At 46.2% G+C, this 19,574-nt stretch overlaps 1 protein-coding gene and 1 long non-coding RNA gene across 13 annotated transcripts in view; one reads left to right on the top strand and one right to left on the bottom strand.

The window, feature by feature from the left end:
* The window catches only part of Dlgap4 (DLG associated protein 4), a 189,908-nt gene that overhangs the window by 127,262 nt on the left and 43,072 nt on the right, over positions 1-19,574 (top strand). Inside the window, exon 1 of one of the 12 annotated variants that reach the window (XM_048810996.1) lies at positions 7,885-8,825. The exons of 10 other annotated variants lie outside the window; for them this stretch is intronic. The gene's annotated coding sequence lies outside the window, so the exon portion shown is untranslated. Of the gene's footprint in view, positions 1-7,884; positions 8,826-14,545; positions 15,836-19,574 lie in introns of those variants that run through there. One more of the 12 variants, XM_015481070.2, reaches the window with a different exon arrangement.
* LOC125619002 overlaps positions 15,340-19,574 on the bottom strand; it is a 21,986-nt gene continuing 17,751 nt past the window's right edge. The window contains exon 4 of the long non-coding RNA XR_007350469.1: positions 15,340-15,352. This is a non-coding gene — a long non-coding RNA (uncharacterized LOC125619002). The remainder of the gene's footprint in view (positions 15,353-19,574) is intronic.

Here is a 19,574-nt window from a genome sequence, read left to right as displayed (position 1 = left end):
AGATGTGTATAAGAGACAGATATAATACCTGGTACCCAGTAGGCAAGTGATAAATGTGAACTCTCCCCTCCCAATAATATCTGGGTTACTTTTTTCTTTGTGGGAATAAAACAAAGGCCCAGCCTCTCCCCTCCTGGTGGTTGGGGCTCAGGTAACAGGGAAAGCACTTTCTGACTCTTCTAGTAATAATAGGAATAACCCTCTAATCTCTCTGGCTGTGTACAGCATTGTGTAACCTCCAGGCTCTTTCCTGACTACTTTTCCTCAACAATAGTCCCAGGAGGAAGTCAGAAACCATTGGATTCTCCCTCTTTCACAAGTGGATGGAGAATAGAGGGCTCTGAGTGGGATAGGGACCTACTCTGGATCCCACTTAGGCTCAGGATAGGCTTGGAGCCCATACTGCTTGTCTGTTTTTCTCTGCAGCCCACAGCTTTCCTCCAAGTTTACTGCTTCTGCCTGGTAGCCTGTCCCTCAGGCCTCCTTCTCTGGCATCTGTTCCAGACATTTTCCTGGTCTCTGAGCTCATCTCAGATTTAAAGGAGGCTAACTTGAGGCTGGGTGGGAACTGAGTCACCACCTCCCCTAGCTTTCTCATCCTGAGTAGCAACCAGATGCACCCTGAGGGCCACTGCCAGAGATATATTGGTTATAGACACCACACACTACAGGCTTTTCTCCCAGAAGCTCTGATGGGTTCCAGAATGTGTCTTGCTGGGTGGGCTCTTGGGAAAGGTTACAGTGGGGTTCTGTATGAATTTCTTCACTCCCCAAGGAGTGAAGGTGAAAGTTTTGCAGCAGGAAAGCAAGCTTTATTTGTGCGGTATCCTCCCCCTTTGTCCTCTTTTCCCTTGGAGTCCCACACTGTCAGGAAGTCTCACCTGGCACTGGGATCCAGCTGTCAGTTCAGTCCTAGGCTCTTACCTGGCTTACTTAAAGTTTCACCTTAGCAGATTACTTCACTTCTCTGCCTCAGTTTCCTCTTATTTAAAGTTCAGAGTCCTTGTCTTTATGAAGTTAAGGTTCTTGAGCTCTATCTCCAGAGATTCTCATTTTGCAGGTTTAGGGGCATGTGTCAAATTTTTATAACAGCCCTCTAGAGTATTCTAGGCTGAAAGCCTATTGGCTGCACTCTGGGAAAAATGGCACTGAGGGTATCCTGGGTTTTTATGACAGCTTGACTTGTCCCTGCTGAGTGACCTTGATTGGTTTCTGTACTTCAGTTTTCTTCTCTGTCAAATTGGAGGAATGGAAATACCTAGCTCACAGGTTGCTGTGAGTATGGGAATTCATGTAATAAAGACCCCTCAAGAAATGGCAGTTATCATTATCCTTATCTTTGTTTTGGGTAGAAGCAAGTCTCCCTTCCCTGGCTTGGCCTTGGCAACAGACACTGTCAGACATGGCCAGAGTGAGGGCTATGGAATGGAACACTTGAGCAGGAGTGAAGGCCATTCATCAACAGGAATTTAATGAGGCTGCTCAGGTGTGTGGTGTGATTACCTCTTGGCTTCCTGCGTTATCAAGTCCTGGTTGTGGCTGCCTTTCCTCACTCAGCCTGAGCTGGAATCAGCTGTGTTCCTCACCCACCCATTCCAGAAACCAAAGCTGCCTTAAGGACAAATAAAATTTGAATTCTAGAGTTAAAAGATGATTGTTTCTTGCTTCATGGTAAGAAAGCAGGCCTGGGTAGGGATTGGATTCTCCCTTAAGGGACATGGCTTGGATCACAGAACAAGACCATGCCAGGGCCAGGCTAAAGCCACTGCTCCGCCTCCCTCAGGTCTCCTTGACTCCTGTGCATTGCTAACTTGGATCATAAGGTGGGGAACTGGAGCTCGCAAGTCTGCTTTGGCCAGTGAAGTTTCCTCACAGGACAAGAGAAGTGGTCCCAAGTGGCTGGAGCTAGGCTCAACCCAGCCTGCAGCAGAACTGGGCTTGGGATGCACTCTCTTACCAGGAGCCTGCCCTTCCAGCCTGGGCCAGCTTCTGAGAGAAAGGAGAACAGACAAGGCTTCTGCCCCTGGGAACCTATAGTCTGACGGGAGACAAGGCCTACAATTATGAGAGACTGTGTGACAGTCTGTAATTAAGCGTCTGCTGAGGAAAGACATTGTCTGAGAAGGAAGAAGTGAGTGTGAGCCAGAGGAAACAAGAGCCCTTTGAGGGGGCTGGATTTGCAGAGGCAGAGGGTGGAGCTGGCATTCTGGAGAATGGTTTGTTGGAGGCAGAGGGAGGAGGGGCTGGAAGGTAAGCCTGGATTTGGAGAACTAGAGTGTGCTAGTTTTGCTGATGCCTCACAGCGCTGGATAGAAAATCTAGGTGGAACCAGGAGATTGAAGGTAACCTTGAACATCACCAGAAGAGCAGAGGCATTGGGGAGCCATGGAAGGTTTTAGAACAGGAGTAGAGCAACTGGAGGACTTTTGATTACATGAATCAGGCTAGGTGAATTGGAATGAATAAAAATGACGACAGGGAGGAGGCTTTGCAAGCATCCAGGAGGACGTGGTTCTGGTGGGGCCTACTGGAGTGGGAAGAGGCAGATGGAGTACTAGAGGCTCCCTGATAGCCCTGGGCCTGATGGGCCAGAGGGAAAGACGTTGAGTATTACTGGTTTGGGGCAGGAAGTGGTAGTCTGAGTACATTTCTTGTGCACCTGCTCTGTGCCGGCTCTATGCCAGGGCTTCTAAAGGCATTCTCGTGAAATCTGTACAACAAGCCAGAAGCAGGTGGACTTATCTTCCCTGTTTTACAGATAAGAAAAATGTGGCTCTGACCCAAGGCTGATTGTCTTCAACCCTGGTTCTTTCCACAGTTAAGCTCTGCTTCCTATAGAGGAAACTTCTGGGGTTAGGTTCCTAGGGATTCTGAGCATTCTCGCCTGTTGGATAAGGGGCACATGAATACCTCCCTTAAAGCCCACAAAACTACTCTCTGAAGATCCTGAAGATTAGAGTTGGGTGCCAGCTTAGAATTTCTTCAAGGTGAAAAAAAATCAAAGGAGCTGGAGGTCCTCATACCAGCAGGCTTGTACCGCAGGCTGTGTGTGAAGCCTCCAAAGCTGTGTTGCATGTGTCTAGTCCAGTAGTGGACATGTCCACCACTGGGCCTGGTGGAATTCTTGGCTGGTGCCCAACAGAAAGGGTGTTCCCTAGCTCAGCCAGGGAAATCAGTCACCCACAGAGGCAGGAAGGGACTTGTCCCAAGGTGTTTAGTAAAGAAGAACCAGGTGATGGAGCCCAGGTCTGATTTCTCAGGCTACAGCTAGGCATTGACAGAAGACAGAAAGGACTGGTACTTACCAAGTAGCTACTGTGGAAAGCAGCAGTGGTTGGTCACAGTGCACAGCCAGGAAATTGATGGTTTGGTCAAGATCTCCCAGCTAGCCATTCTCTTCTTTCTGTGCAGCATATGCACCCCTGAGCGTGAACTTGGTCATGAGGCAAAGCAACCACATAGTAGGCCTACCCCCAGGTCCCCCTCATTCCTTTCCTCCCTTGTCTTCAGAAACACCCCTAGCATCCATATGCCAGTCTGCTTTGGCAGGTTCTCTTTGAGCCCAGCTGTATGCAAAGTACAATTGTAACTGTAACCATGTTTTCATACCAAAATCTCTTTTTTCGGGGGATGCCAGGGATTGAACCCAGGGGCAGTCGACCACTGAGCCACATCTTCAGCCCTATTTTGTATTTTATTTAGAGACAGGATCTCACTGAGTTGCTTAGCACCTCACTTTTCTTGAGGCTGGCTTTGAACTCACGATCCACCTGTCTCATACCAAAATCTTTTTTTTTAAGTAGATAATGGTCTTTTATTTTATTTTTTTTTATATTTATTTTTTTAAGTTGTAGTTGGATATAATACCTCTATTTTATTTATTTTTATGTGGGGCTGAGGATGAACCTAGGGCCTCACACGTGCTAGCAAGTGATCTACCTCGGAGCCACAGCCCCAGCCCCAAATATCAAAATCTTAACAAAGGTTTTGAAGAGGAATAATTTGCTTTTGGAACAGAAACAGCCTAAAAAATATCATTTGGACATTGGAACAGTAGACTAGAGTGATCTGCACTTCTCTCAATTGTAGTAATTCATTTGATTACCATTTGCAAGATGGTTTCTCATAAATTTGCTCATTCTTTTTAGCCCATTTTGTTTCACAAATAACTTTTTTGGGGGGATGGGTGGTTCTGGGGATTGAACTTGGCGAGTGTTGTCCACTGAGCTACATCCCTAGTCCTTAGCCCTTTTTTTTTTTTTTTTTTGGAGACAGGGTCTCACTGAGGCTGGCCTATAGCTTGCAATCCTCCTGCCTCAGCCTCCTGAGTAGCTGGGTTTACATCATGCACCACCACATCCAGCTGCAAAGCTCTTTTGTCCACATTATCTCAGTAGATCCTTACATAACTCTAGGAGGTCATTACTATTCTTGTCATCTTCATTTTCTAAAAGAGGAAACTGAGGTTCATTCATAGAAAGTGGCTTACCCTAACTGAGCTGCTCATTTATTCAACATTTATCAAGTGCTACTGTGTATGGTGCTCCTGAGCCAGCCCTGGGGATACACTAACAGGCAGAGTAATCTTGGAATCTTGGAGAGGTATCTGACCTCTCATAGTGCAACTACATTGAGCTGTGGCCAGGTTCCACCCGTGGGTTCCTCACCCCTACCCTGGGCTCTTTCCCCTGCACACTCCTTTGGCTTGGGCTTGTGGATTTAGACTATGAACCCTCAGCCTGGAGTATGATGGCAAAGTAAGCTGAAGTACATTTCTAAAAACTGAACTTCAAAAGTAACAAAAGAGGTTTTCAGTAACGACTTAATTATTGACAAGAAGGTGATGAAGGGCATCTCAGCAGAAAGCCATCTGCTCCTTTTCCCTGTGGGACATCACCCAAAGGCTCCTTTGCTTAAGATCCTTGCCTGACTTTTCTGCAGCCTCGAAATATTTGATTACGGTCTGCACAGATGTGGAGCCCTATGGCCATGTGCTGAGCTGGGGACCTTCCCTGCCTCCTTTAATATTAAATGAGATGAAATAAAGGTGGGTCCTCAGATAGCGAGTCTGGAAAGGACTCTGGCTCAGCTCCCTCCCTTCTCAGGAATGGAAGCAAACCTAGGAGGAAAGGGACCAACCAGGATCCTGTAGTAGAGACATTCCTTCCCCTTTCCTACCAGCCTGACTTCATTTTCCCAGTCCCTCCTGGTAGGACCCCTTTCATGTCAACTGTACATGTTCAGCATTCAAAGCCACCTTCAAGGACTGGGAATGTGGCTCAAGCAGTAGCGCGCTTGCCTGGCATGCGTGCGGCCCAGGTTCGATACTCAGCACCACATACAAACAAAGATGCTGTGTCCGCCGAAAACTAAAAAAAATAAATATTTAAAAAATTCTCTCCCTCCTCCCTCCTCCCTCCCCCCCTCTCTCTCTAAAAAAAAAAAAAAAAAAGCCACCTTTAAATCCTTCTGTCCTCAAGGCCATATTTGTCTTTAGAATTTTCCTTGACACCCCTGCTCAAGCCCTGCAGTGTTTGGGCTGCCCAGTATACTCTCAGAGGACACTTAAAAATCTAAATGCCTTGGGGCTGGGGCTCAGCAGTAGCACACTTGCCTGGCATGTGTGAGGCACTGGGTTTGAGTCTCAGCATCACATATAAGTAAATAAAATAAACGTCTATCAACAATTTAAAAAAATATTTTAAAAAAAAATCTGGGTGCCTGAGTCCTGCTCACTAGGAATCTGATGCCAGAGATCTAGAGGGAGGTATTTCTGGGTACATTTTGCTAGAGTTGTTTTTGGTATGTAGAAGTCAGATTTTTATTGCAAATATATATATATATATGTTTTGAAAATTCAAACTATTTGTTTTTGGTGCTGGGGATTGAATTCCAGGACCTTGCACAGGCTGGGTAAGTCCTCTACCACTGACCTGTTCCCCAACATAAATTTCAAACTTTAAAAATAAACTACCTGATGAAAAAAATTAGTGTCCTTCCCACCCAGATGCCTGTATAGTCACTGTCACCAGATTTGATATTTCTTTCCAGAAATTTTTTGCATACATGGGCAGCTATGTCAGTAGAATCCCTTTTTATTACCCAACTGGCAGCATCTCCTCTACCTGCTGCTCTGTATCTTGCCTTTTCCACCAACATGTGTCTCCATTGCAGCTTATTCCTCTGTGGGCACACCCAGGTCCGTGACCTTTTTTCATAAGCATGTGCCTTTCATTGATAGTAGACTACTGCCTACTTGTTGGTTCCTTTACTCTGGGACCTTTAGGTTGTCCCCAGCCTTGCTGCTATAAACAGTATTGCAGTGAGCACCTTCCCTACATATCTATATGCATGTGTAGCTGCAAAAGCCATTCCTGCAAGTGAGATTGCTATTTCTGAGAGTCTGTGCATTTAAAATTTTGTCCAAAATTTTCGAATTGCTGCCTTTTCCATTCTGAAAATGCATATACATATTTTTAATTTTTATTTTTTAAATTTGTTTTAATTAGTTATACATGATAATAGAATGCATTTTGACATATTATACATAAATGGAGCACAACTTCTTATTCCTCTGGCTGTACATGGTACAGAGTCACCCGGTAGTGTAATTATACTCGTATATATGGTAATAATGTCCATCTCATTCCATTGTCCTTCCCATCCCCATACCCCCCTTCGCCTCCCCTCACTCCCCGCTTCACAATCCAAAGTTCCTTCATTCTTCCCCACCCCCACTCCCACCCCCGCCCATTATGCATCAGCATCCACTTATCATAAGAGAAAACATTCGGCCTTTGGGGTTTTTTTTTGGGGGGGGGGTTGGCTTATTTCACTTAGCATGATATTCTCCAGCTCCATTCACTTACCTACAAATGCCATAATTTCATTCTGTAAAGCTGAGTAGTATTGCATTGTGTATATGTACCACATTGAAAATGTATATATATTTAAAAGCACTCCACCACCAGATTCAAATTCATTTTTCCTTGGTTAAGAAATCACTATCCTTGGGCTGGGGATGTGGCTCAAGCAGTAGCACGCTCACCTGGCATGCGTGCGGCCCGGATTCGATCCTCAGCACCACATACAAACAAAGATGTTGTGTCCGCCGATAACTAAAAAATAAATATTAAAATTCTCTCTCTCTCTCCCTCCCTCCCTCTCTCACTCTCTCTTTAAAAAAAAAAAGAAAAGGAAAGAAACCACTATCCTAATCCAGCCCACAGTTTTACAGGGGGAGCAAGGCTGGAGAAAGAAAGGAGTTTGCCAGTGTCGCTCAGCAGCCCATATCCAAGGAGATTACTCTCCTTAGTAAGGTGCCCGGGGAAGGAAGTAAGCAACAAAAGACAGAAATAGATTGGAGCAGAAGCAGGAGTAGAACCAAGATAGGGAGTGAGGGGACTCTGTTATGGGTACCTTGGGACCTGATTTGATATTTGGAAATATCAAATCTGTTGATAGTGACTATACAGGCATCTAGGTGGGAAAGACACTAATTTTTTTCATCAGGTAGTTTATTTTTAAAGTTTGAAATTTAGATTGGGGCACAGGTCAGGAGGCTCCAGGGACAGACCCTCCTCCCTCCCACTTGTAGTCTTTCATGAGCCTCTCATGTGTGCGTTGTACTTGCTTGGCAACAGCTAGGAGGTGAGACATTTAAATATTTACCAAGCTCCCAAATCCCCATGCTGGCTTGGCCATTGCCCCTGCCTTCCTCTGAGTCTCAGTTTCCCTCAGCTGAATGTTTGGGAGGCTCCTACTTGCCTTTTTCTTGTCTCTGGGCTCTTATAAATATTTGATAAAGCAGCCAGTGGGGAATATCCTAAAACAGATTCCCGTGCAGTGGTCCTAGCTAGGTGTACCATGTAGATACTCTAGGGTCAGTTTGAAGTTTGGACCGGTCCCAAGTGGGCTGCAGATGGCCTGATCAGCCCTGAGGCTGGGAATTCAAGGGCAGCCCATAGCAGGTGTCCCCTCTCACTGTGCCAACACATGGTCCCCTGAATTTGTTCTGCCTTCTGAATTTGCTCCACCCCAGTTTGCCCGAACCTTTGAGTGTCAGCACAGGATGAAGGAGCTCATATGGCAGATAGGGGAGAGGTAATCCAGGAGACCAATAGGATGTCTACACTGCTGCCAGAGTTTGCCTCCTCTCACAGGCTAACAGGGTGCTTTGGGCCACCCATGGCTCATCTCTGAAGCTCCTGTTTATCCCCCAGTGGTGTTAGGGCTGAGGAAGGGAAAGTCTGATGTTTAAAGTCCCTAGCTTTGTTCCGCCCTCCCATTTTGTCAGTGTGAAAACTGAGGCCTGCCCTCTTTTTGGGATTAGAAGCCAGGTGTTTAACTCTCCCAGTCCTTAGTGCTCACCATCTTTCCCACGTTGTCTCAGCCTTTAGTTTCACTTTGGAGTCAAAAACCAAAGTGAAAGAAAACAGCAAAGCAGGAAGCAGCAGCTTCAGACCCAGTCCAGGCTGGGGAAGGGTTAGGGAACCAAGGCCAAGCAGGCCTCACTAGGAGTGGAGCAGACCTCATCCCTACCCACTCCTGCCCTGGTTCGGGAAGCTTGGCGGGGTGGGTGGGGCGCCTCAGGGAGAGGCGCCAGGCTACAGACAGGCGGTGGCGTCCTGGCCGGGCAGTCTGGGAGTGGGCCAGTTCCTCAGTGAAGTCAGCCTCACCCGGGTGTGGTCCCACCCCTGGGCCCCCCAGGTGGAGAGCTGCTGCCTTTTAAACTCCCATTTGGCTGTGAGGACTGAGCCAAGCCTGGCCTGTGTTAGCCAGGGAAAGAATCCCAGCTTCCACAGAACAATTCACTGTCCCTGAAGGTAAGAGTGAGTGCACCTCTCTACTGTGAAGACCTCAACTGTGTTGTGGCCAGTGTTTCTTCTCAGGACCTAGCTGTCCCGAAAACCTTTCTACCCTGGTCCTGGTTTCAGTCTCCGGGACTTAGAGAGGACAGGGATGGGGGTGGCTTCTCACCTTTCTCTGTTTTGGAATTGGTGGTGGCCTCAGGTAGGATCTCCTGTGCCCCATCCCTTAGAGTCCCCAGTCATTTCTTGGCCAGGGATTTCTTTCAGCTCTGCTCCTCAGTTGGTTCCAGGAAGCTGGTGTATTGAAACTCACATTTGGTCAGCCTGTGTATTTCAAAGATTAGCTGTTATCTAACTAGCAGGGGGCTTAAGATCCTATTCTTTGTGCTTTGTCTAAGGAAATTCTCAAGACTTCCCTGAACAGATATGGTATCTATTTGGTTGCTTTAACAAATAAGATTTTTATTTTTCTCTTCTTTGCACAATTACAAGGTCCCTAATACTAATAAGCACAGAGCTGGTGTTTACTCCCTGAGAGCACCCACTAAGCTCATAGTAGGTGATTTGGAAGCCTTTTATTGAATGGCTTGTATTGATAATTCACACTGGCCATGTTGCTTCCTTGGAATGCAAAAGAATAGCATTTATTAAGCCTACATGGGTGTGGCTGAGCTAGGCACAGTGAGAAGCCCACACCCCAGAAGTCATACAGACCTGTAGTTAGAGCATAGTTCAGGGTCAGAATGCTGGGGTTCAGACTCCAGGCTGCCACTAGAGCTGTGAGACTGGACTAGGTGCTAACCTCTCAGTTTCCTCACTTGCAAACAGAAGTGGTGATATCCTGACTATAGTCTTAGCAGGAAAAAAGGTGTACCTGGTAGGGAGGAGGCATTAAGGGTCAGCTGCTGCTATTACTGACATCCGTAGGGAGAGAAGACTTAAAAGTAGCTAAAGCCTGCCTGCATCCCGTGCCTGGAAAGATGTAGGTGGACTAGATGGGCTGTTTAGAGGATAGGACTGTGATGGGAATATGGAGGGAGTCAAGGCAGACTTTAGGGATGAGATATCCTTCAGGATATCCAAGCTGAGCAGGCTCAAGTAGACAGAATTCTTAAGGGGAGACAAGGGGCAGGCTGTCCAGGAGTCAAGATAAGCAAGATCAGCTGGAGAGGATCATCCAAGGCCAGAGTCTGCTGGGCACCGAGAGCTGGGGTTTGTCTCTGGAGGGTTATCACTCGTGTGGGCAGTTTCCTGCTGGGAGAGGACAGAAGCTTGTGATTGAGTGTGCTGTGAATAGTTCCAGACTCTCCTGGAACTTTCTTGCCTTTCCAAGCTTCCCACACTTCTTGATGTGGCTGTTGCCCTGCACAAGGGCGTGGTAGTCAGGAGGTATCTGTCTTCCTGCTGCCAATGCAGGGTGACTGGGGGAGCAGAGCTTGCCTGACAGCACCCAGTAGAGGCAGGGCTACCACCACTCCTGCTGTCCCAGCACTTCCTCAAAAGGAGTTTGCATGACAGTGCTTGGGAACAATCCTTGGGAACAGTCAAGGAAAGAGGATGGAGGTTCCTTAGAATCATCTTCTCTCCTGCCCCACCCCACCTCCACTTCTCTTTCAAACAATCAGCCATTTGTATACCTAGAATACCAGGTGCTGTTCTGGGAGCCAGGGAGAGTAGAGAATAAGATTGATTTCCATCCAGCTTGGAGTCCCTGTCCAAGGAGTTAACAAAAAGCAAAATATCATCTAATGGCAGTAAGACCCCTGAAGGAAACAAATAAAAGCAGAGAAGGACCTAGTCAAAGAGATTGGGAGGGCATCTGGGAATAGTGACTAGAGAGTAGAAGGAGGCAGTTCAGAGAGGACTGGAAACAGCAGGTGTGGACCCTGAGGTGGGAGTGGCTGGTGTATTGCTAGAACCCAAGAGGTGCTGTCACATCTGGATGGGTTGGTAAGCCCAGTTAGGTCTGAGGAGAACAGCTTTGTCCACTCTGGGGGAGCCCCAGGGCACGGAGTACTGTGGTTTCTCTTGTTGCTGAAGAAGGCAGGTCGTAGTTATTAATTCATAGGTAATGGAACAGAAGTAAAGTGACTTGCCCAGAGATACCCAGCTTAGTCAAGATTTGAAGTCCTGATTCACTGTTCTGTTCTCCCTTAATCGCTGTTTAGGAAGGTCATAGCAGAAGTTTCTATTTAATTTTAGCAAGATTGCCATACAAAAATGGCAATCTTGGCTTTAGTTTAAAAGTCAGTTTAAGAGTCACTGTGTGGGCTGGGATTGTGGCTCAGCGGTAGAGCGCTCGCCTAGCACGGGCGGGACCAGGTTTGATCCTCAGCACCACATGAAAATAAAGGCATTGTGTTATGTCCATCTACACCTAAAAAATAAATAAAATAAAATAAAAAGAGTCACTGTGTTAGGGCAATGGGATTAAAATAACCTTTTTCCCCCTGTATTGTATAAAATCATAAATTTATGATACATTTTTTTACTTTTCGTTTTTAAAGATTTTTGGTTTTTATTTTTACCCAGTCTCCTATCCTGCTCCTTTCCAAGGTTCCAGGATACTAACATATATTACTACCCTTAAACACCTCCACCTCCAATCTTTTTTTTTTTTTTTAACGGAGGTAACTGGGAATTGAACCCAGGTGCGCTTTACCACAGAGCAACATCCCCAGTCCTTTTTTTCTATTTTTTATTTTGAGACAGGGTCTTGCTAAGTAGCTGTGGCTGGCCTTGAACTTGCAATCCTCCTGCCTCAGCCTCCTGAGCCACTGGGTTTACAGGCTTGTGCCACCATGCCTGGCTCCAATCTCTATTTTTTATTTGAATTATTTTTATTTTTATTTCCTAAATTTCATGAAAGAGAATGTAGGCAGATTATAAATCAGCCCCTGCTCACAAGTACATTTAACTCAAATTAGAAATAAAAAAAAATTCTGCCAGGTATGGTGGCACACACCTGTAATCCCAACAACTCAGGAGGTTGAGGCAGGAGGATGGCAAGTTCAAAGCCAGCCTCAGCAACTTAGTAAGAACCTAAGCAACTTAGTGGGACCATGTCTCAAAAATAAATAAATAAATAGAGCTTAGTAGTAGAGTGCCACTGGGTTTAATCGTCGATACTGAAAAAAAAAATAATAATTCTTAAAGTGGTTTTAAATATTTTATTTTGTGACTTAGGGATTTGCAGTGAGAAAAACCAAAGTAATTTGATAACTGTTGGGGCTCATTGTAAAATGAGCTTCCCACGCTTCTTGATGTGACTGTTGCCCCGCACAAGGGTGTGGTAGTCAGGAGGTATCTGTCTGCCTGCAGCCAATGCAGGGTGCTGGGGGAGCTGCTCATTAGTGAACTGCTCATTAGTCTGATTTTTAAATAGTATGGCAAAATATACATAACAAGATTTACCATTTCAACCATTTTTAAGTGTACAGTTCAGTGGCATTAAGTATTTTCTCTTGTGATACAGCTGTCACCACCCCAAAGTGAAACTGTACACATTAAACACTCTCTCCATTCCCCACACCACACCCCAGCAAGCACCATTCTGCTTTCTGTCTCTGTGAATTTGATTACTCCAGGTGCCTCATTCACTAGCCCTTTTTTTTTTTCATTTATTTATTCATTTTTGTATGTGGTGCTGAGGATTGAACCCAGGGTCTCGCATGTGCGAGGCGAGTGCTCTACCGTTGAGCCACAACACCAGCCCCTCATTAGCCCTTTTTAAGGATATGTATTTGAAAAGCTGTTGGGGGTATCTCTGAGTAATTAACTCTTAGGAAGATGATTCTCCAAGTTAATGCACACTGCAAAGCTGAGCTTGTGTGTGGCTGTGTTCCAGCAGAACTGCTAAAGGACTGATGATCTCTTGGGAGGGCTTCCTCCAGAGGCAGCCTTGCTCCCAAAGCCCTTGGTGCTGTGAGGAGCCTGTCCGAAAACACCCACCACCCCAACCCCACCCTTCCACCCCCGCCACCAATTTTTTGGGATTGGCTAATTTCACCATGGAGGCAGGAGATGGGTTAGGGAAGACCATGGATCTAATCGTAGAACCCAGGCATAATACCTCCAATTGCCACTTATTTGCTTTAGGATTTAGAGCAAGTCCCTCTACTTTTAGCCTCAGCTTCCTCTGCTGGGAAATGGGACAACACTGCCCAGAATCAGTGAGACAGTAATAAACTTCCCTTTGCAGCCTTGAGAATCCTCATTTAGTGTCCAGTGTGGTAAAATGCAATGAAACTAGGAATCATAGAGACTGAGAAGTAAGGTGACTTGTCCAAGATCATGTAGCACTTAACTGCCAACACTGGGTTGAAACCCAGCTACTCTTACTCAGTAGGTTTAGTATTCCTTGTTGGTCAGTCTTTCAAAGAACAGTGGACTTTTTAGTGGTTGCTTTCCCATCATTATTGTATTTAAAACATTGCCTGAGAAGCTCCTGCATTGTTGAACCTGCAAGGCAGATGGGGGCAGAAGTAAAGGTTTTGGTAGGGATGATGATTCTGCATCAAAGGAACAGCATCTTTTTAAAATTTTTTTAAAATTGCAAAATTCTGGCAACAGATGCATTATTCATATTACATACACAATTTTTCATATCTCTGGTTGTACACCAAGTAGAGTCACATCCTTCGTGTCTTCATACATGTACTTAGGGTAATGATGACCATCACATTCTACCGTCTTTCTTACCCTTATACCCCCTCCATTTCACTCCCTCCCCCTTTCCCCTTTGTCCTATCTAGAGTTCATTTAATCCTCCCATTCTCCCCGCCCACACAGCATATTATGAATCAGCATCCTTAAATCAGAGAAATCATTTGGCATTTGGTTTTTTGGGATTGGCTAATTTCACTTAGCATTATATTCTCCAGCTCCATCCATTTACCTGCAAATGTGCCATGATTTTATACTCTTTTAATGCTGAGTAATATTCCATTGTGTAATATACCACATTTTCTTTATCCATTCATCTACTGAAGGGCATCTGGGTTGGTTCCACAATTTAGCTATTGTGAATTGTGCGATAATAAACATTGATGTGGCTGTGTCCCTGTATTATGCTGTTTTTAAGTCTTTTGGGTATAGACCGAGGAGTGGGATAGCTGGGTCAAATGGTGGCTCCATTCCCAGTTTCCCAAGGATTCTCCATACTACTTTCCATATTAGCTGCACCAATTTGCAGTTCCCCCAGCAATGTATGAGTATACCTTTTTCCCCACATCCTCACCAACACTTACTGTTGTTTGTATTCTTCATAGCTGTCATTCTGACTGGAGTGAGATGAAATCTTGGAATAGTTTTGATTTGTATTTCTGTAATTGCTAGAGATGTTGAATATTTTTTCATATATTTGTTGATTGATTGTATATCTTCTTCTGAGAAGTGTTTGTTCAGTTCTTTGGCCCATTTATTGATTGGGTTATTTGTTTTTTTTGGTGTTAAGATTTTTTAGGGGCTGGGATTGTGGCTCAGTGGTAGAGTGCTCGTTTAGCATGCACATGAGGCACTGGGTTCAATCCTCAGCACCACATAAATGTAAAATAAAGATATTGTGTCCACCTAAAAAACTAAAAAATAAATACTTTAAAAAAAAAGATTTTTTAGTTTTTTTAATAAATCCTAGAGATTAGTGCTCTGTCTGGCGTGCATGTGGTAAAAATTTGTTTGAAATTAGTAGGCTCTCTATTCACCTCACTGATTGTTCAGAACAGCATCTTAAAGTGTTTATGTGGCGGTTATCTTGCCTAGTGATAGCAAGTACATTGCACTTGGCAATTATTCTTAATATTGGACCTATGGTAGCAGCACCAGTCACTCACAGCACTCCCACGTAGCCTGGTCACACTTTCAGGAGTCTTCTCAACACAGGCAGGAAACCAGAAGTAATGTGCCAGGTGGAACCTGAATGCCATCCCCTGGTGCCACCCCCAACCTAATTCAGCTCCTCACTTTTACCAATGGGTGGCAATCCTGAGAGGGGAACATACTGTTTAAGGGGCAAGTGATGTCACAGGTCTCTTTGTGAGAGTAGAAAAGGGTCTGACAGGACAGCCTGAAGCTTGGGAAAGTGTGTTGGTAAAAACATCAGGGCAGACGATCTCCTTAGAGGGATAGAAGTTGTTAAGGTAAAATCCACTTTCTTCAGGTGCTCCTCGAGATGCTGGCTTGAGCTTAGGGTCTTTGTGAAAGTGTAATGTTGCCACATCCCACCTGCTTATAGGAAGGGCAAACTTAACGTTTTAAGACTTCTAAGCTCTGTAGGATTGTGTGTGTCAGTCTTACTGACACGAGCTGGTATTTTTGCTGCTTGTGAAACTGAATACCATGAAGATTGGGTCCTGGAGGTTGAAACCTGTAAGGTTTGCATTCACTTAACAGATAGAGTATGACTTTGCTGTGTGATGCTGAGCAGAGCCCTCAACCTCTCTGAGGCTGTTTCCTTAGCAACACCAGGGTAGATGGTGAAACTATCTTTTTGTGTGGATCAAATATAAGATGCAGTATAAGGACTTCAGATAGTGACTGGACTTCTGCAATAGTCAGTTCTTGAACAGATGGCAAATACCTGGTAACTAGGCTTGTTAGTCAATAATATTTAGATAGTTCTTAGGGTGTGGCTAACACTGTGCCATGTCGGGGCAGGGTATTATGGACAGGAGCGGTGATTAATGATCTTTCAAAAAAATGTTCCTTAATGCATCGTGTTGTGCTTTCAGAAGTGTTTGGGAGGAGAATTGAGCAGTGAGGGATATGGGGGCATGATGGAGTAGCATAGTCACGGCTCGATCATTCTCCTCTGTCATCTGTACACCAAGCCCCCTCTCACAGGCTCTACTTGCTGAGTCCTCAGAGTCTTCCAAAGCCAAGTTAGAGATGGAGTCCTACCTCACAAGTGTCAGCAAGCATTTACCTGGTGCCTCTTCTGGTCCAGGGATGGAGTTGGAGATGTGAACCACATGGTCCCTGACTTCTGGAAGCTCAGGGTCTAAAGGCAGATGCAGGAACATAAACAGGTATAAACACACAGTGATGGACAGGGAGCTGTGGGACACCTAAACACGGGTGCTGGCCCAGCGAGGAGCCACAGAGGGTCCTGGGGAGACTGTAGGAAGGCTTTTTGGAGGAGTGATGCTGGCACAGACCTAGAGAAAGAAGCAGAATTAGTGAGGAAGAAGGCTGTTCACAGCCTGTGCCAATACCTGGAAGCTGAGAATACAGTGTGTTGGCATGAAGAGGGTGTTGACAAGAAGCTGGAGAGATGGTTGGCAAGGCCAGGAGGCCTGTGGTCCCTACACCAAAGTGTTACAAGCATGGTGTGGTGGGGTGGATAGCTGTGTACTCAGGCAGGACACTGAACCTTCCTCAGCACAGCCCATTGGAGAGACTATGACCCCTCACCTCTGCTCAGGCCAAGAATTCCTGGTTTCTGACCTGCCAAATCCCCAGCAGCTATGGGGCCCCTGAAGCTATCCTAGTGTTGGTTCCTCACCCACCAGGCCCTTTCCCACCTGACTGTTCAGGAACTCTCACAGGAGCTTTAGATAGTTCTCACGGTAAGCCAGTATCACTTTCATTTTATAGATGGAGGAATTGAGGCCCAGGGAGCCCAAGTCAGATGCTGAGTGAACATGGGAAACAGGGACTCCAAATCTTCAGTCAGTAGCACATAACCAAGTATTTCCTGGGGGCAGGGAGGAGTGAACAAGTGTCAGCTGATCTCATTCTGGGGTTGAACTTAAATAGGGGCTCTTGTGCTGTGGATTCCCCAAAGGTGTTGAAGCCTTGATTTTGCCGTCTGAGGTCCTAATGTCCTCATGTCATTTCCTTTGTGACTAGGCTGCATAAACATTTTCCTTTTCTGTTTATTGGCAGCAGTTCTCTGGAGGCAAAAAAAAAAAAAAAAGTTTGAACTATGAATGTCACATACACAAAGATGATGTCCAATATCACATCCAGAACTGGATATGAAATAAGAGGGCAAAGAAAGCATCTCAGGCCTGGGAAGAATCCTGAGGGTCACACCTGTGGAGGCTTGAGTCCCCTTCCAGCATCCACTGTGCTTGTGTCCTGCCATGCTGGCCATCTTCTAGGCCCCTCTTCCGTCTTTGGCCGGCTCCACCTCTTCAAAGTCCCCTCTTTATAGGAGCAGTCCTCTGCTTCCCCTTAACAGCCCTTCCCCCGGGGCCACATGCATGTGATGCTCTTCTAGGTATTTGAGGACAGTAATCATGCCTTTCCCAACTGGCCCTCCTCCAGGCTATCCAGCCCAGTCTCTGCAAGCAACCCCTCCCATTTATACCAGGCATGACTTGTCACATGCCCCCTTTGTGATAAGTATGTCACAGATGTCACTTGTTGAATCAGTTCCAGGCTTTCTCAGGCTGCTTCATATGGCTGCCATGGTGCCCAGTCAGGAGTAGAAATGTCATTGTCGTCTCTGCACTTTACTATGATTTTCTTCAGGACAAGAACTACATATCCTAGTCCCTGGTGCCAGCCCAGGGTACAGTGCATAATGTCCCCTGTGCAAATAAGCTCTTGCTATAGTGGAATGGTGGAATGGATTGGAGACTCCTCCCTGTGCAAGTTACCCTCTTCTCTTCAGGCTCCAGTTTGACCACATCCCTTGTCCTAGAATTGCCAGCAGCACTACAGTATTGTCCAGAATTCAGTGGAGACAGCCCCTTTCTGGTCCTGTGCCTTCCTCTGTCAGGGTAGCCTCAGATGTGTCTGTGATAGCAAAGTCACTAAGGCACTTTTCCACATACTGCTTTTCTTTTTTTAGTGGCTTTACTCCTAAACCTGGGATCTTTTTTATATATCACAACTTTTTAAAATTGTAGATGGACACAATACCTTTATTTTATTTCTTTATTTTTATGTGGTGCTGAGCATTGAACGCAGTGCCTCCATGTGCTAGGCAGGTACTATACCACTAAGCTACAACCCCAGCCCCAAACCCAGGATGTTAATGTAAGATCTGAGGAGGTGGCCTCTCCCCTCCTGTGTCTCTAGGTCTGGGCCTGAATGACACAGAGCGAGCAGCACTGCTTGTGCTGACCTGAACTGAACTCATGGTTTTCCCCATTCAGTCCTGTGCTGTTCTTTTCAGTCCATCTCTCTGGCTACCCAGGGTTCTTGGCTCTTGCTTCTGTCACCTGATATACCACCTGTCACTCCAGGCACAGTGAATGAGCCTATTAACACCTTCTCTCTATTCTGGGATGCACTTGGTCATTCAGAATGATGAAAGAGGCTAGCAATCGAGGTGCATACGGTCTGGCGGTGTCTGGCTTTGCACACTGGACACAAGGTCTCCAGCAGCTTTTGAAAAGCCCAACTTTTGTGACCCTATCACCAGGGTTTGACGTCAGCTCTCCAGAAGTGTGGGTATTTTTTTGAGGCTCTTTCCAAGTAGCACTTACCAGCCTGGGCTCCAGGGACCTCAGGGCTTTGGAAAGGTAGCAACAAGGCTGACCTTTTAAAACCAATATTTGAAAAGCCCAATAGTATTTAAACAGCCAAATCTTGCCAGGCACAGTGGCACATGCCTGTAATCCCACCACTCAAGAGGCTGATAACAAATTTGAGGCCAGCCTCAGGAACTTAGTGAAGGCCTGCAATGTAGTGAGACCCTGCCTCATAAAAAAAGGGGGGAGGGGCCTGGGGATGTGGCTCAGTGGTTGAATACCCTTGGGTTCAATCCCCAGTCCCAAAATAATAACAACAACAGCAAAAGCCAAATCTTGCAATCTCTTCCCGTCACTCCCTCAGCAGGCCAGATGTGCTGTACATGTCCAGCTTTTGCACTGGGCTGGAGCCGAGGCAGCTCATAACTGTGGACATCTTCTACTCACCAGTGGCCCCACACGTAGTTATAGCTTTGATATACAAGACAAAGCCCGCAGCTTAGGAGCTGGCATCACCAGGGGTAGTGATAAGAAGGTGTCCCAGAGGGTAGAACAGACACTGCAAATAGGTCTCTGAGGATAACTAAGCTGATATCTGGCAGGTTCCAGCACTGGATGGGTGAGGGGTGAGTGTTGTCCTTTGAGTTGCTTACTGGATATGGTAGAAGTAGTGATAGAAATGGTTTTTGGAAAACGACTTGCTATTTGGGTGTCCCCAGTCAGTGACTGGAGGAGGCAGGGCTCAGCCACAAGTGGCTGCCCCTCCCCCAATGCCTGAGCTGGTGTTCTCAGTTTGGAGGGAACAAGGAACACCTCACACTCAGAGCCCAGGCCAGGGTCCCAACACTTCCACCTGATCCTGAGTGTGTTTGCCTCTCCCGAATTTCCCCATGTGTACTATGAGAGATTGAATTAGTCTAGTGGGCCTCAGAATACCATATGAGGGGGCTGGGGCTGTAGCTCAATTGCAGAGTGCTTGCCTAGCTCATGTGAGGCACTGGGTTCGATACTCATCAGAGCCTCAACTGCCACCACCGGCTTTCCACAAGCCTCTCTCTCCCCCCCAAGCTTCTCTCCACCTCCCACAATCCTCCTGCTCTTGAGGCCGATTGGCTGGGTCACGTGGGCAGAGCCAAAAAAGTCCCCCAATGAGCAGCTCCGTGGTCTGAAAGGGCAGGGAAACAGCCCAATGAGCATCACCGCAGAGGAGCCAATCAGCTAGATGTTGCTGGGGCCGCTGTGAGCCAATCATCAGCCGGCAGCTGGAAGTTTGCTGGGGCCCCTTCGGCTGTGGCTCTCAACATCTCCCCATCTCTGTTTAAACAAAAAGCATGTGGCTTAG

Source organism: Marmota marmota, unplaced genomic scaffold, assembly GCF_001458135.2.
Source record: "Marmota marmota marmota unplaced genomic scaffold, marMar, whole genome shotgun sequence".
Lineage (NCBI taxonomy): Eukaryota > Metazoa > Chordata > Mammalia > Rodentia > Sciuridae > Marmota > Marmota marmota.
Note: the sequence above shows the minus strand (reverse complement) of the source record. Positions and strands in the feature narration are given on the sequence as shown.